The sequence below is a fragment of the Pongo pygmaeus genome, chromosome 5 (genome assembly GCF_028885625.2).
Source record: "Pongo pygmaeus isolate AG05252 chromosome 5, NHGRI_mPonPyg2-v2.0_pri, whole genome shotgun sequence".
NCBI lineage: Eukaryota > Metazoa > Chordata > Mammalia > Primates > Hominidae > Pongo > Pongo pygmaeus.
The window spans coordinates 111,478,118-111,490,394 of NC_072378.2; the positions used below are offsets into that span (position 1 = coordinate 111,478,118).

Consider the following 12,277-nt stretch of genomic DNA (forward strand, 5'->3'; position numbering starts at 1 on the left):
GCTCCACCTCCCGGGTTCACGCCATTCTCCTGCCTCAGCCTCCTGAGTAGCTGGGACTACGGGCTCCCGCCACCAATTTTTTTATTTTTGTGGAGATGGAGTCTCCCAATGTTGCCCAGGCTGGTCTTAAACTCCTAGGCTCAAGGGATCCTCCCAGCTGGGCCTCCCAAAGTGCTGGGATGATAGGCATGAACCACCATTCCCAGCCTGTTTCCTTTTTCCCTTTGCACAGCACCAGATATATGGTTGGTACTGCAGAAATAATTTCCCCCTGCCCTCTACATTGATCATTTGATGACCAAATATTGTCCGTCTAGCCACTTATTTATGACTTGTACAAAACATTCTGCTTTCTGAGATAGACAGTGATATTCTGAAGCCATCAGTAAGAATAATTTTCAGTTTGTTGAAAGTGAACATTCTTTATGTAAAGGTCAGCCTGTCAGGAAATAGCATGCTACTCTGTTCTTTTAAGATTATTTTTAAAAACCTTTGAATATGTGTGTTTTTACACTTTAAAAAAAAAGTAGTGAGAAACTATACCTAGTGGTCTCACCAGATGTTTTCACATCAGAACTGGGGCAATCTAGTTGTAATTTATTTTCACAAATTTATGAGAACAAGAGCTGATATTTTTCTTGCTTGAATTAGCAGGTAATTTCACTCTCTATTCCTCTTTACCAGGGAAAATCTAGCAGTACAAAGATTAGTTTTATGAATAAAGGAAAACACTACTCATTTTTCTTAAGCGGCTGCTTACTTCTGCATTTGTATAACATGTTTTTAGACTGAAAGCTCATAGAGAAAGGGGAAGGATCCTCATTCTAGAATATCTGCTCCCCTGTACTTAGCATATTCATAGTCTTTCAAGACTTAATTTATTAAAGATGTTAAAGACTTTGGCACTTGGCTTACAGTCTTCCTCCTTCACCTGAATTCCTGCCCTCATCCTGAGTAAATTCATCACGCAAGTAGACAGCCCATCTAATACTGTTGGGAAGGGAAGGTTATACCATGTTATGTATTAATCTCTACCTTATGCCAAAGTATGGTGTTATAATTCTCCTTTGCATACCCAAAATTAACAATAGGCTGAATCATTTGATAATCTTTCCCTTTGATTCTAACGTAGCTTTTATCCTTTCCTGTTTTACTTTACAGTTTTGGGTGTAGTTCATCTGATAAGGTACATTTCTAATATTTTTTTAAATTAATATTTATTCAATCAAAAAGAGCATGTCTTAGACATCATGGGATGAAATGATAACTGAAGGAAAATAACTCCTAAAAATAGTCACCCTATTTAAAGAGGCTTCTGTAAATCAAAGTAGTCTCTAGTTGTAATTCAAGGCCAGAGGTCTTAGGCCCAGGTATCTTGTGTTTTTTCATTCTTGAGTTTCCCAGCTTCTCCCTTCTGCTCTCAAAGATTTTCTAAAAACATACCCCTTTTTTCCCCTGTAGTAGCAGGGAAAACAGCACTATTTGGGTGGGGAATAGTGATGGGGCTTATTGGTATGTATAGGTCATTTATTAAATGATAGTAGAGCATTCTGGTGTTTAAACTCTGCAGCCCAATTTCCCTATTTACCTGCTCCATAACTTGGGCAAATTACTTTCTGTGCCTCATTTTTCCTGTCTGTAATAAACAGATAATAATAGTAGTACCTACCTCTTAGTGTTGTTGTGAAGATTGAATTACGTATATTAAATGAGTTAACACCTTAGACTGCTAAGCACTCAATAACTGTAAGCTATTCACAATTTAGAGGCAGCTTCTCCATTTCCTAAAATATACTTATTCATCAAGAAGAATGATGTAATAGTGAAAGGTAGGAGTTTTTAAAATTCCGTTGATTGGATGTAAAAAGTAGATTCTTAGAATTTCAAATAACCCAAGAAATTATTTATACCATTGGTTCTTAACCAGTAATATGCATCAGAATCATTTATGAGATGTTGTAAAGATAGATTTATCTAGGCCCTTTCTTCTCATATCTACCAAGTCAGAATGCCCACAGGCAATTCCAATGCAGTCTTCCTGTCAAGACCATTGAAATAATCCAAGTCTTTAGATTTTATAATGAAGAAATTGAGACTCAGAGAAAGTAAATGACTTACCTAAGACCCCATAGAGTAAGTGAGATCCAGGTTACCTACCTCCTTGGTAAGCGATCTTCCTATTCTTCTGTGTTGCCACCAAATATATTAACTTTCAAAGAACCTAATATGAGAACTTATCCTTCTGTCAGCTATATCAGGAAGAATAATATAGGCTTTAAAACTTACTTCATTCAGCATTTAAATCAAAATAACAAAATTCCGACCAGATATGGTGGCTTACATCTGTAATCTCAGCACTTTGGGAGGCTGAGGTGGGAGAATCCCTTGAAGCCAGGAGTTTGAGACCAGCCTGGACAACATAGTGAGACTCTGTCTCCATAAATAATAAAAAAAAAAAACTACCCAGGTGTGGTGGTGTGCACCTGTGGTCCCAGCTACTAGGGAGGCTGAGGTGGAAGGATTGCTTGAGCCCAGGAGATCAAGGCTGCAGTGAGCCATGATCACACCACTGCACTCCAGCCTAGAAAACAGAGTGAGATCGTGTCAAAAAAAATTTTTTTTTTAATTTTTACAATTTATTCAGAGGACTATTGCACCTGTACAGTAGAACTTAAAGTGAATTTTGCTGTCCTTTTCATAAGGACATTAGTCTTTGCCACAATGCTTACTGCTAACGAGTACAAGAAAACGCTGTGTGGGACAGAGTTGCTCGATCCAACCTCACAGATTGACAGGCAAAAAAATGTTTTATAGGGCAAGGTAGCTGTAGGAATTAAACTTTGTAGGACTTTCGATAACAGAATATGTACTTCTCATAATTAGGGTTTTTTAAACATTTTTAAGGATTTTTAAACTTTTATAAAATAATCTCAGAATTTTCTAGTGTGTGAACAGTTCATATAGAAAAATCAGTTGTTATTATGTATACTGTTATTGCAGCTTCACTGAAAGATTAAAAATCTAAAAAATACAGTAAAAATAAGTTCTGAGTTTTTGTATTGATGTTGGGTGCTGTGATATTATCTCTTTTAAAATATGTTTTTCTTTTTCCATAATATAAAGGAATCAAAAAATACATTACGACTTTTATGTGAACTTGTGCAAATGTGTGAAACAAATTAAGGTGACAGGGCAGAAGCAAGAAAATGAAGCTCAAATGAAATCCACCTCTCAAAGCAGGTTCTATTTAATTTCTCTATATTTGCTATTATAAATTTTTAATTTTTATGTATGTGTTTCTTTGCTAGAGATGATAATTGGGTGCCAACCTAAATTCCAATTTTTAGGTGATTATTTTACCAACAAACTACTCACCTTGATGAATGCACTGCACAGCCCCCCACTCCAAAGTCCACCATTCCAGATCCTCATCAATATGTTATGACTACTGTTGCCTTTACTGTGTCTCTGCCTGATTCCATACCCTTTGCTCTATATTTCATCTCGGGTTCTGTCTTTTGGACCGTTTCACTTAATGCTTGTTCCTGGCATTTGAATCTCCATTCAACCTGATGATCTTTGATTTAGACTCACTATCCAGTTCCAAGCTGCTAGGATTTATTACCCTCTGATTTCAGCAGCTCAGAAATCCCTGGCACAGTCACAGGCTGGCTACCTCAAGGGGACCAGCACCAAACACTAGTGCTATATTATAAATATCCATTTATTCATCTTTTTAACAAATTTTACTTATTGCCCACTATGTGTAAAGCACTACAGAAGTTTCTGGGGATATAGAAGATTAGCAGCAGAAAGCTCTTAAGTCTCTTAAAATCTGGTAGGACAAATAATACAACTACATAGTGATAATTTAAGATAGTATGTGTTCAACTACTAGAAGTTATATATATGAACAGGACCGTAATTAACAAAAGCTTCAAATAGATCCTTAAGTAATTAAGTAGCATAGGGTACGAGGATACGTTACCAATAACCTAGAGTGGTAGGTCACTGACAGGTGGCATCTTAACTAGATTTTGACGGTAAGATAGGGGAGACATCATGGAAGACAGATACTACAAAAACTGGAACCAACAAGAACAGAAAAAATGTTATGTTAAACCTTATTTATCCAGACTGTTTGACAGTGTAATAAGGAGTGGAAGAAACCTTAGAAAAATTGGTTAGAACCAAGTTCTGGAAGGCTTTGAATGGTGAAGAGTTTAGAGTTGGCGAGCATGTATTGGACAGTCAGAAGGTTTTGAGCAGGAAATGAAATGATAATTGGCTTGATTTAGCAGTGGTATGTGGGACGGATTTGGTGGTGAGGCGATATGCAGGCAGAGACTGTAAACTAGTAATTTAAAGTAGGGGAGGGTCTGGAGATGACTTTCTTCATGTCATTAAATCTTGTTATTTGTGAGGTGCTGAGCTAGGTGCTGGGAATAGAGTGAGAACTAGATCCTTGCCATGAGGGAGTTTTCAGTCTAGTGAGAGACTTGATATCTTAAAGCCTCCTTGAGGGGTCTCTATCCAAAATTTGGTACTCTGCTTCTGACTCTTGCCTGATTACTAGGTGATTAGAACCTCAGTTTACAATGGGCTGTGTTTCCTACCCTCTCAAACTGCTTTTCCATTTTTTGTGTCAGCTAAGGCAAAAATATAGCAACCACTTGTGTATGGAGAAAAGCAATTTATCACTTAAAACAAGATAAGACATGAATACTGCACCAGATAAGGCAAAGAAGAAAATGACATGTGTCTTAAAGAGATAACTGAAGATGATGTGGAGAATGAATTGGAGGTTATGTTAGGGGCAAGAAAACTAGTTAAGAGGCTGTCGTAGTAATCTACCTGCTTAATTAAGAGGGCCTGAACTAAGACAATGTGAAAGAAAAGGAGTCCTTGGTGGCTACTTCCACCATAGTCCTTTCTGTCTCTCCCTTGGTACAACTAAGGGATAGGTGACTCTCATTTGTAATTGACTTTTGAACTGAGGGATTCAAAAACAAGAAACACTCAGTTTACTTCAGACTTAGGGGTAATGCTCCTACTGTCAAGTAGTCTAGTTTCTGGTTCTCTTTTTATTTGGAACATGGTTCTGCAGTCTTTAGTGAGCTTCCTGATAAATCTTTCTTTTGCATTAGTTAGACCATTAGTTACTAGTGGTTACAGTATTAAAAACAACACAAAACAAAACAAAAACTACCCTAATTGACATTGTATGTGATATTTGAAGCACCTATGGATGATAACCAGGAGAAAACTGTTAGAGAGTTGGAAATATGGAACTAGAAGTGTGGTTCTGAAGGTGTGGTCACTGATGCAGCATCAGCATCACCTGGGAACTTACTAAAAATGAAAATTAACAGGTCCCATCCTAGACTTACTGAATAGGAAACTGGGAGTGAGGCCCCAGCAGTCTGAATATTAACAAGCCATCCAAGTGATTCTGATGCACACTGCAGTTTGAGGACCAACTGAACTAGAGCTTGAAATAGAGATTAGGAGTAGAAATAAAGATGTGTAAGTCAGATACATAACAGTCACTTTTGAGAGAATGAATAAACTCCCCAGAAGAGTGGAAGAGAGAAGATGAGCCCTTGAAGTAAATGGAGCAATCAAATAAATAAAAACTAGTGGAGTACAATAAAAGCGGGAGAAATTCAACAGTGGTATGAAATGACCTATAGTGTCAGGTGCTGTACAGAGGCCAGCATGGATGAGGATCATGCCAAAGCTGTAAGACTGACCATTAGGAGAATTTTGGTGTCAATTAAAAGAGAAGTGGTACAGATAAGAATAAATGGCAAAGGAATACAAGCAAAAACTAAAGGATACTTTTTGCAGCAGTTTGGGAATACAACAAAGGGAATTAGAATACTATGGTCAGGATGAGGTTTTTCAGGGTAGATGCATCATTTAGGTTTTGCTGTATAACAAACACTCTAAAGTGGCTTAAGACAATAATTATTATTATAGCTCACATGTCTAAGGGTTGGCTCCTCCCAGCTGGGCTTGCTCATACATCAGCAGACCTACTGGGAGCTTTGCCCTAGGCTGGACACTTACCTATCATCCTCCTTCTGCGACTGTCCAGCTCACTTAGGCATATCTTTCTCATGAAGATGGAAGAAGTGTTGAAGAGGGCAAACAGAGGCTGGGCATGGTGGCTCACACTTATAATCCCAGCACTTTAGGAGGCCGAGGCGGGTGGATCACCTGAGGTCAGGAGTTCGAGACCAGCCTGGCCAACATGGTAAAACCCCATCTCTGCTAAAAATACAAAACTTAGCTGGGTGTGGTGGCACATGCCTGTAGTCCCAGCTACTCGGGAGGCTGAGGCAGGAGAATCACCTGAAACTGCGCCACTGCATTCCAGCCTGGGCGACAGAGTGAGACTCTTCCCCCACCCCCAAAAAAAGGGGCAAACACAAACACATGGACTCCAAACTGACACTGGCACTTCTCCCTCATTCTACTGACCAAAGCAATTTATGTGGCCAAGCCCGTATTCAAGGAGCAGAGAAACAGAATTCTCCTCTTTAGAGAACTTGCAAAGTGACATGGCAAAGGGCATGGATTCATAGAGGGATGAAGAATTGGGACCCTTAATACCACAGTAGGAGGCCAGGAGTGGTGACTCTTGCTTATAATCCCAATACTTTGAGAGGCCAGGATGGGAGGGTCCTTTGAGCCCAGGAGTTCGAGACCAGTCTGGGCAACATAGGGAGACCCTGTCTCTCCAAAAAAAAATTAAAATTAGCCAGGTGTGATGGCACGTGTTTGTAGTCCCACCTACTAGGAAGGCTGAGGCGGGAGGATTGTTTGAGCCCAGGAATTTGAGGCTTCAGTGAGCTATGATTGCACCATTGCACTCCAGCATGGGAGGCAGTGAAGCAAGACCCTGTCTCAAAACAAAACACAGTAGAGATGACCCGAACATCCTTGAAAGTACAAAGAAGGAATATGTAGAATGAGGAAGAAAGAGAAGTAAGGAGAAAGGCAAATAAAAGTTCAGAGAATTAACCTTTGAAAACAGAAAATATACTTCTGGGAATGGAAAGAAGGGAATTGGATTGGATTAAATTTAACAAATTAAAATCCAAGATGCCCAGTTAAAATTGAATTTTAGGTAAACAATTTTTTTTAGTATTTAAGTATGTCTCATGCAATATTTGGCTCAGTACATTTGGTATTTTTTATTATCTTAAATACTATTTACGTGTTTGTATATTTGGGACATACTTTAAACTAAAATTTTTCTTGATTATTGTAAATTCAAATTTAACTAGGCATCCTGTATTTTATTTGCCAACCCTACTTCGGATGAATTTTAAATAAATCCATGGTAAAGTAATCTATAAAGGGATAGATGGGTATATTCAGGGATTTAGTCCTAGAAAAAGTTCGGAACTGCTGCTATAGATGCTGTGTAGTGTCAGTGAAAGGATTGCTGAGCAGTAGTGAACTTACTTAAAAAGAAGCAGCATGACTTTTCTTGATTGAATCACTGCTAAGACGAGTAATAGCAGAGATTGCTGGTACAAGGGACCACTTTGGTTTGGCTCTAGCTGGTGAGGACTGAGCAGGAGATTTGGGCATAATTGAAATGACTAGAGTCCAGGCTGTAAAGGAAAGCAAGTGAAACCAGAAGATAAATTAGAAGGGACTGAGAGTTTGGCAGTCACAATGAGTCAAAGAGGTGGAAGTTCACAGGGAAGAAACTCAGAATTTACAGTCTTGGAGGAATGGTTCTGTATGATAACGGGGTTAAAAATCCAATTTCACATTTACTTTTACTAAATTAAAAGTAAGAGCTCTGGAGACAAGATACTTGGTTTTGAATTCTGGTTGTGTGATCTTGGCCAAGTAATTTAACTTCCCTGTGTCTTTGCTCTTTATTTGAAAAATAGTAATAATGATGGTTCTTGGGGCCGGGAGCGGTGGCTCATGTCTGTAATCCCGGCACTTTGGGAGGCTGAGGCAGGTGGATCACTTGAGGTCAGGAGTTCGAGACTAGCCTGGCCAACATGGTGAAACCCCGTCTCCACTAAAAATACAAAATTTAGCCAGGCATGGTGGCATGTGCCTGTAATCCCAGGTAGTTGGGAGGCTGAGGCAGGAGAATCGCTTGAACCTGGGAGGCAGAGGTTGCAGTGAGCCGAGATCACGCCATTGCACTCGAGCCTGGGCGACAGAGCGAGACTCTGTCTCAAAAAAAAAAAAAAAAAAAAAATTAGTTCTTACCTTATAAGGTTATTATGAGGATTAAATGAAATAAACCATGTGAAATACCAAGAACACTATGTCTGGTTAAGTGTATCTATAATCACTATGTATGAGTGCCCTAGAGAATATTAAACTAAAAATGGCAACTATACATTGTATATTTTCCTCCTTGGTAAGCTAACAAATACCATGTTTGGTAAAAACAAACACAATTATCTACCTGTTGAAGCTCACACAACTTTTACTATTTAAGGTTGTTTTCTTTAACTGTTATTACAAGAAAATAATTATGCTCAAGTCATATCTGTCTCATTTCCCTGTAGGTGACCATGCTTTGGGATTTTCATAGTTTGAGTAATTCCTATGGGCTCTACCACCCAGCGAGTTAAAGAAGACAAGATTCCACCCCCAGGGGGTTGTGGTTCTGGGAATGTGAGCAGCTTGTTTTCATGAGATCTGCACCTTGATCTGGCCTGCTATTAGGATCTGTGGTGGTGGTGGCTGTCTGGTTTTAGTTGTTTCTTTTATCTTACACAGATTTTTGTAAGTTATTTGCATATAAAGGTTTTTGAAAAGTGAATGTTTTATGGGGGCATCTTGCTTATACAAAGAAAAATTAAAACTATTTTAAAATAATCACTCATGTGTTACACTTGTCTCTTCTAAAATAAATGAAAGTATTAATGTTGTTGTCTGGAAGGAAAATGAAGACCAGGAAACTAGCTATGCTCTTAATGTTTTAAAATAAGGTAATATTATTCTCTGTTTGAATGGAGCCTTCTAAGGAATTACCACAGTCTCATACACAATCGACTTAAATGCATTCTTTATCTTTAAAAGGAAGCAGAATAGGATCATTGAGTAAATCACATGTGTTCACAGTCTTGTCTGGTGTAATCATATACTACACAAACACATTATTCTGTAGTCAGGAGGGGAAGGGGACATTTGAAGCAGGACTTGCCCTTGAGGAGGCCTTTTTCTGTTTAAAGAATAGTGCAGTGAAGGACCACACAGTAGAAGATAACAAAATATCTTCCATGCCACCCTCACTTTTTCATTTTCTCATTCTCCTTTGTTCTCTAAGGACATCCGTTGAAATGATTATTCTGTAAAACTCATAGGTACCTAGCAGAAGGCATATCATATTTCATTTATTATTTTGTCTGCTTAATTATTGTTTTCTTTTATATCATGCAATTGTGGGTTTTAAAAATATTCTGTTTATAAAAGATATGAAAGTATGTTATAGAAAATTTATTAGTTAACTGTAGATATCTAAAAAGTTTCAACTCTGAATTTAATACAATTATATCTTAGGAAGCCCAGTAGACTTTTATTAAGCTACATCTTAAAAAGATAAATATACTAAAAAGAGATACTTAAAAAGATGAATTTTCCTTTCTATATTAATTACAATGGATTTTTAGATAATATGGAAATATATAAAAAGTCAGTGTTTAAACATTTGAAAAATGAATGGGAATATATATTTTGCTGTATGGTTCTGAAAGTACTAATTGGTAATTGAATCATAAAATATCAGAGTTGAGATTAAAATAAAGAGCTAAAATTAAATAATCTCTTCAGAGACTTAACAGAGATCTTTCATTTGTGCCAAATTTAGTAAGATTTGCCTCAATTCAGTTTTACTTACGGTGTGTATTGATTTTTTAAAATGTCACGTGTATGGTGGCTTATGCCTGTAATCCCAGCACTTTGGGAGGCCAAGGCGGGTGGATCACGAGGTCAGGAGATATAGACCATCCTGGCTAACACGGTGAAACCCTGTCTCTACTAAAAGTACAAAAAAAGACCTGGCGCAGTGGCTCATGCCTGTAATCCTAGCACTTTGGGAGGCCGAGGTGGGTGGATCACCTGAGGTCAGGAGTTTGAGACCAGCCTGGCCAACATGGCGAAACCCCATCTCTACTAAAAATACAAAAATTAGCCAGGCGTGATGGCAAGCACCTCTAATCCCAGCTACTTGGGAGGCTGAGGCAGGAGAATCGCTTGAACCTGGAAGGTGGCGGTTGCAGTGAGCCAAGATTGTGCCACTGCACTCCAGCCTGGGCGACGGAGCGAGACTCTGTCTCAAAAAAAAAAAAAAAAAATTAGCTGGGTGTGGTGGCGGGCGCTTGTAGTCCCAACTACTTGGGAGGCTAAGGCAGGAGAATGGCATGAACCCAGGAGGCACAGCTTGCAGTGAGCTGAGATCGCACCACTGCACTCCAGTCTGGGTGACAGAGCGAGACTCCGTCTCAAAAAAAAATACAAAAACTACAAAAAAATTAGCTGGGCGTGGTGGCAGGCGCCTGTAGTCCCAGCTACTGGGGAGGCTGAGGCAGGAGAATGGCATGAGCTCGGGAGATGGAGCTTGCAGTGAGCCAAGATTGCACCACTGCACTCCAGCCTGGGCGACAGAGCGAGACTCTGTCTCAAAAAAAAAAAAGAAAAAGTCACGTGTAAGCATTTGAAAAGCATTCTTAATTGTGAACAATAGTTATGTGAGATTTTGGAAGATCCAATATAGATGCATTATTTCAAATGTTTTCAGTATTTTGATAGTTGGTTTGCTGTCTATATTGTGGATGCAATTCAAAATTCAAGATTTTTCTTTTTATTAGAGGTTCTTTACATTGCCACCCAATTTCAGCCTAAGTTGATCTTTTGGGGATTCATGGAATTTATGTTTGAAGGGTTTTTAAAAAATTTTTTAATGAAAAATTTTAAACATATACAAAAATAAAGCAAATAACATGAACCTCCAAGTTTTATTTGAGTTTTTAGTAATATGTTAGTACAGGTACTGTGATTGTTGATGCAACAGATGTTCAGGAACTCAAAAAATGCTTGTTGCTTAATGTGCACTTGAAATAATTTGTCAGAGACTAGGATTGCAACCCTTGCTTTTTTTAGCTTTCCATTTGCTTGGTAGATCTTCCTCCATCCCTTTATTTTGAGCCTGTGTGTGTCTCTGCATGTGAGATGGGTCTCCTGAATACAGCACACTGATGGGTCTTGACTCTTTATCCAATTTGCTAGTCTGTGTCTTTTAATTGGGGCATTCAGCCCATTTACATTTAAGGTTAATATTGTTATGTTTGAATTTGATCCTGTCATTATGATGTTAGCTGGTTATTTTGCCCATTAATTGATGCAGTTTCTTCATAGCATTGATGGTCTTTACAGTTTGGCATGTTTTTGCAGTGGCTGGTACCAGTGTTCCTTTCTATGTTTAGTGCTTCCTTCAGGAGCTCTTGTAAGGCAAGCCTGGTGGTGACAAAATCTCTCAACATTTGCTTGTCTGTAAAGGATTTTCTCTCTCCTTCACTTATGAAGCTTAGTTTGGCTGGATATGAAATTCTGGGTTGAAAATTCTTTTCTTTAAGAATGTGAATATTGGCCCCCACTCTCTTCTGGCTTGTAGGGTTTCTGCCGAGAGATCCACTGTTAGTCTGATGGGCTTCCATTTGTGGGTAACCCAACCTTTTTCTCTGGCTGCCTTTAACATTTTTTCTTTCATTTCAACCTTGGTGAATCTGACAATTGTGTGTCTTGGGGTCGCTGTTCTCGAGGAGTATCTTTGTGGTGGTCTCTGTATTTCCTGAATTTGATTGTTGGCCTGCCTTGGTAGGTTGGGGAAGTTCTCCTGGATAATATCCTGAAGAGTGTTTTCCAACTTGCTTCCATTCTCCCCGTCACTTTCAGGTACACCAATCACACGTAGATTTGGTCTTTTCACATAAGTCCCATATTTTCTTGGAGGCTTTGTTCGTTTCATTTTACTCTTTTTTCTCTAAACTTGTCTTCTTGCTTTATTTCAAATTAATTTGATCTTCAATCACTGATACCCTTTCTTCCACTTGATCAAATTGGCTATTGAAGCTTGTGCATGCGTCACGAAGTTCTCGTGCCATGCTTTTCAGCTCCATCAGATCATTTAAGGTCTTCTCTACGCTGTTTATTCTAGTTAGCCATTCGTTTAACCTTTTTTCAAGGTTTTTAGCTTCCTTGTGATGGGTTAGACCATGCTCCTTTAGCT

General features: G+C 38.6%; 1 pseudogene; it reads right to left on the reverse strand.

The window, feature by feature from the left end:
• Nucleotides 1-287: 287 nt before the first annotated feature.
• Nucleotides 288-964, reverse strand: LOC129038809 (uncharacterized; annotated as a pseudogene).
• Nucleotides 965-12,277: the final 11,313 nt, after the last annotated feature.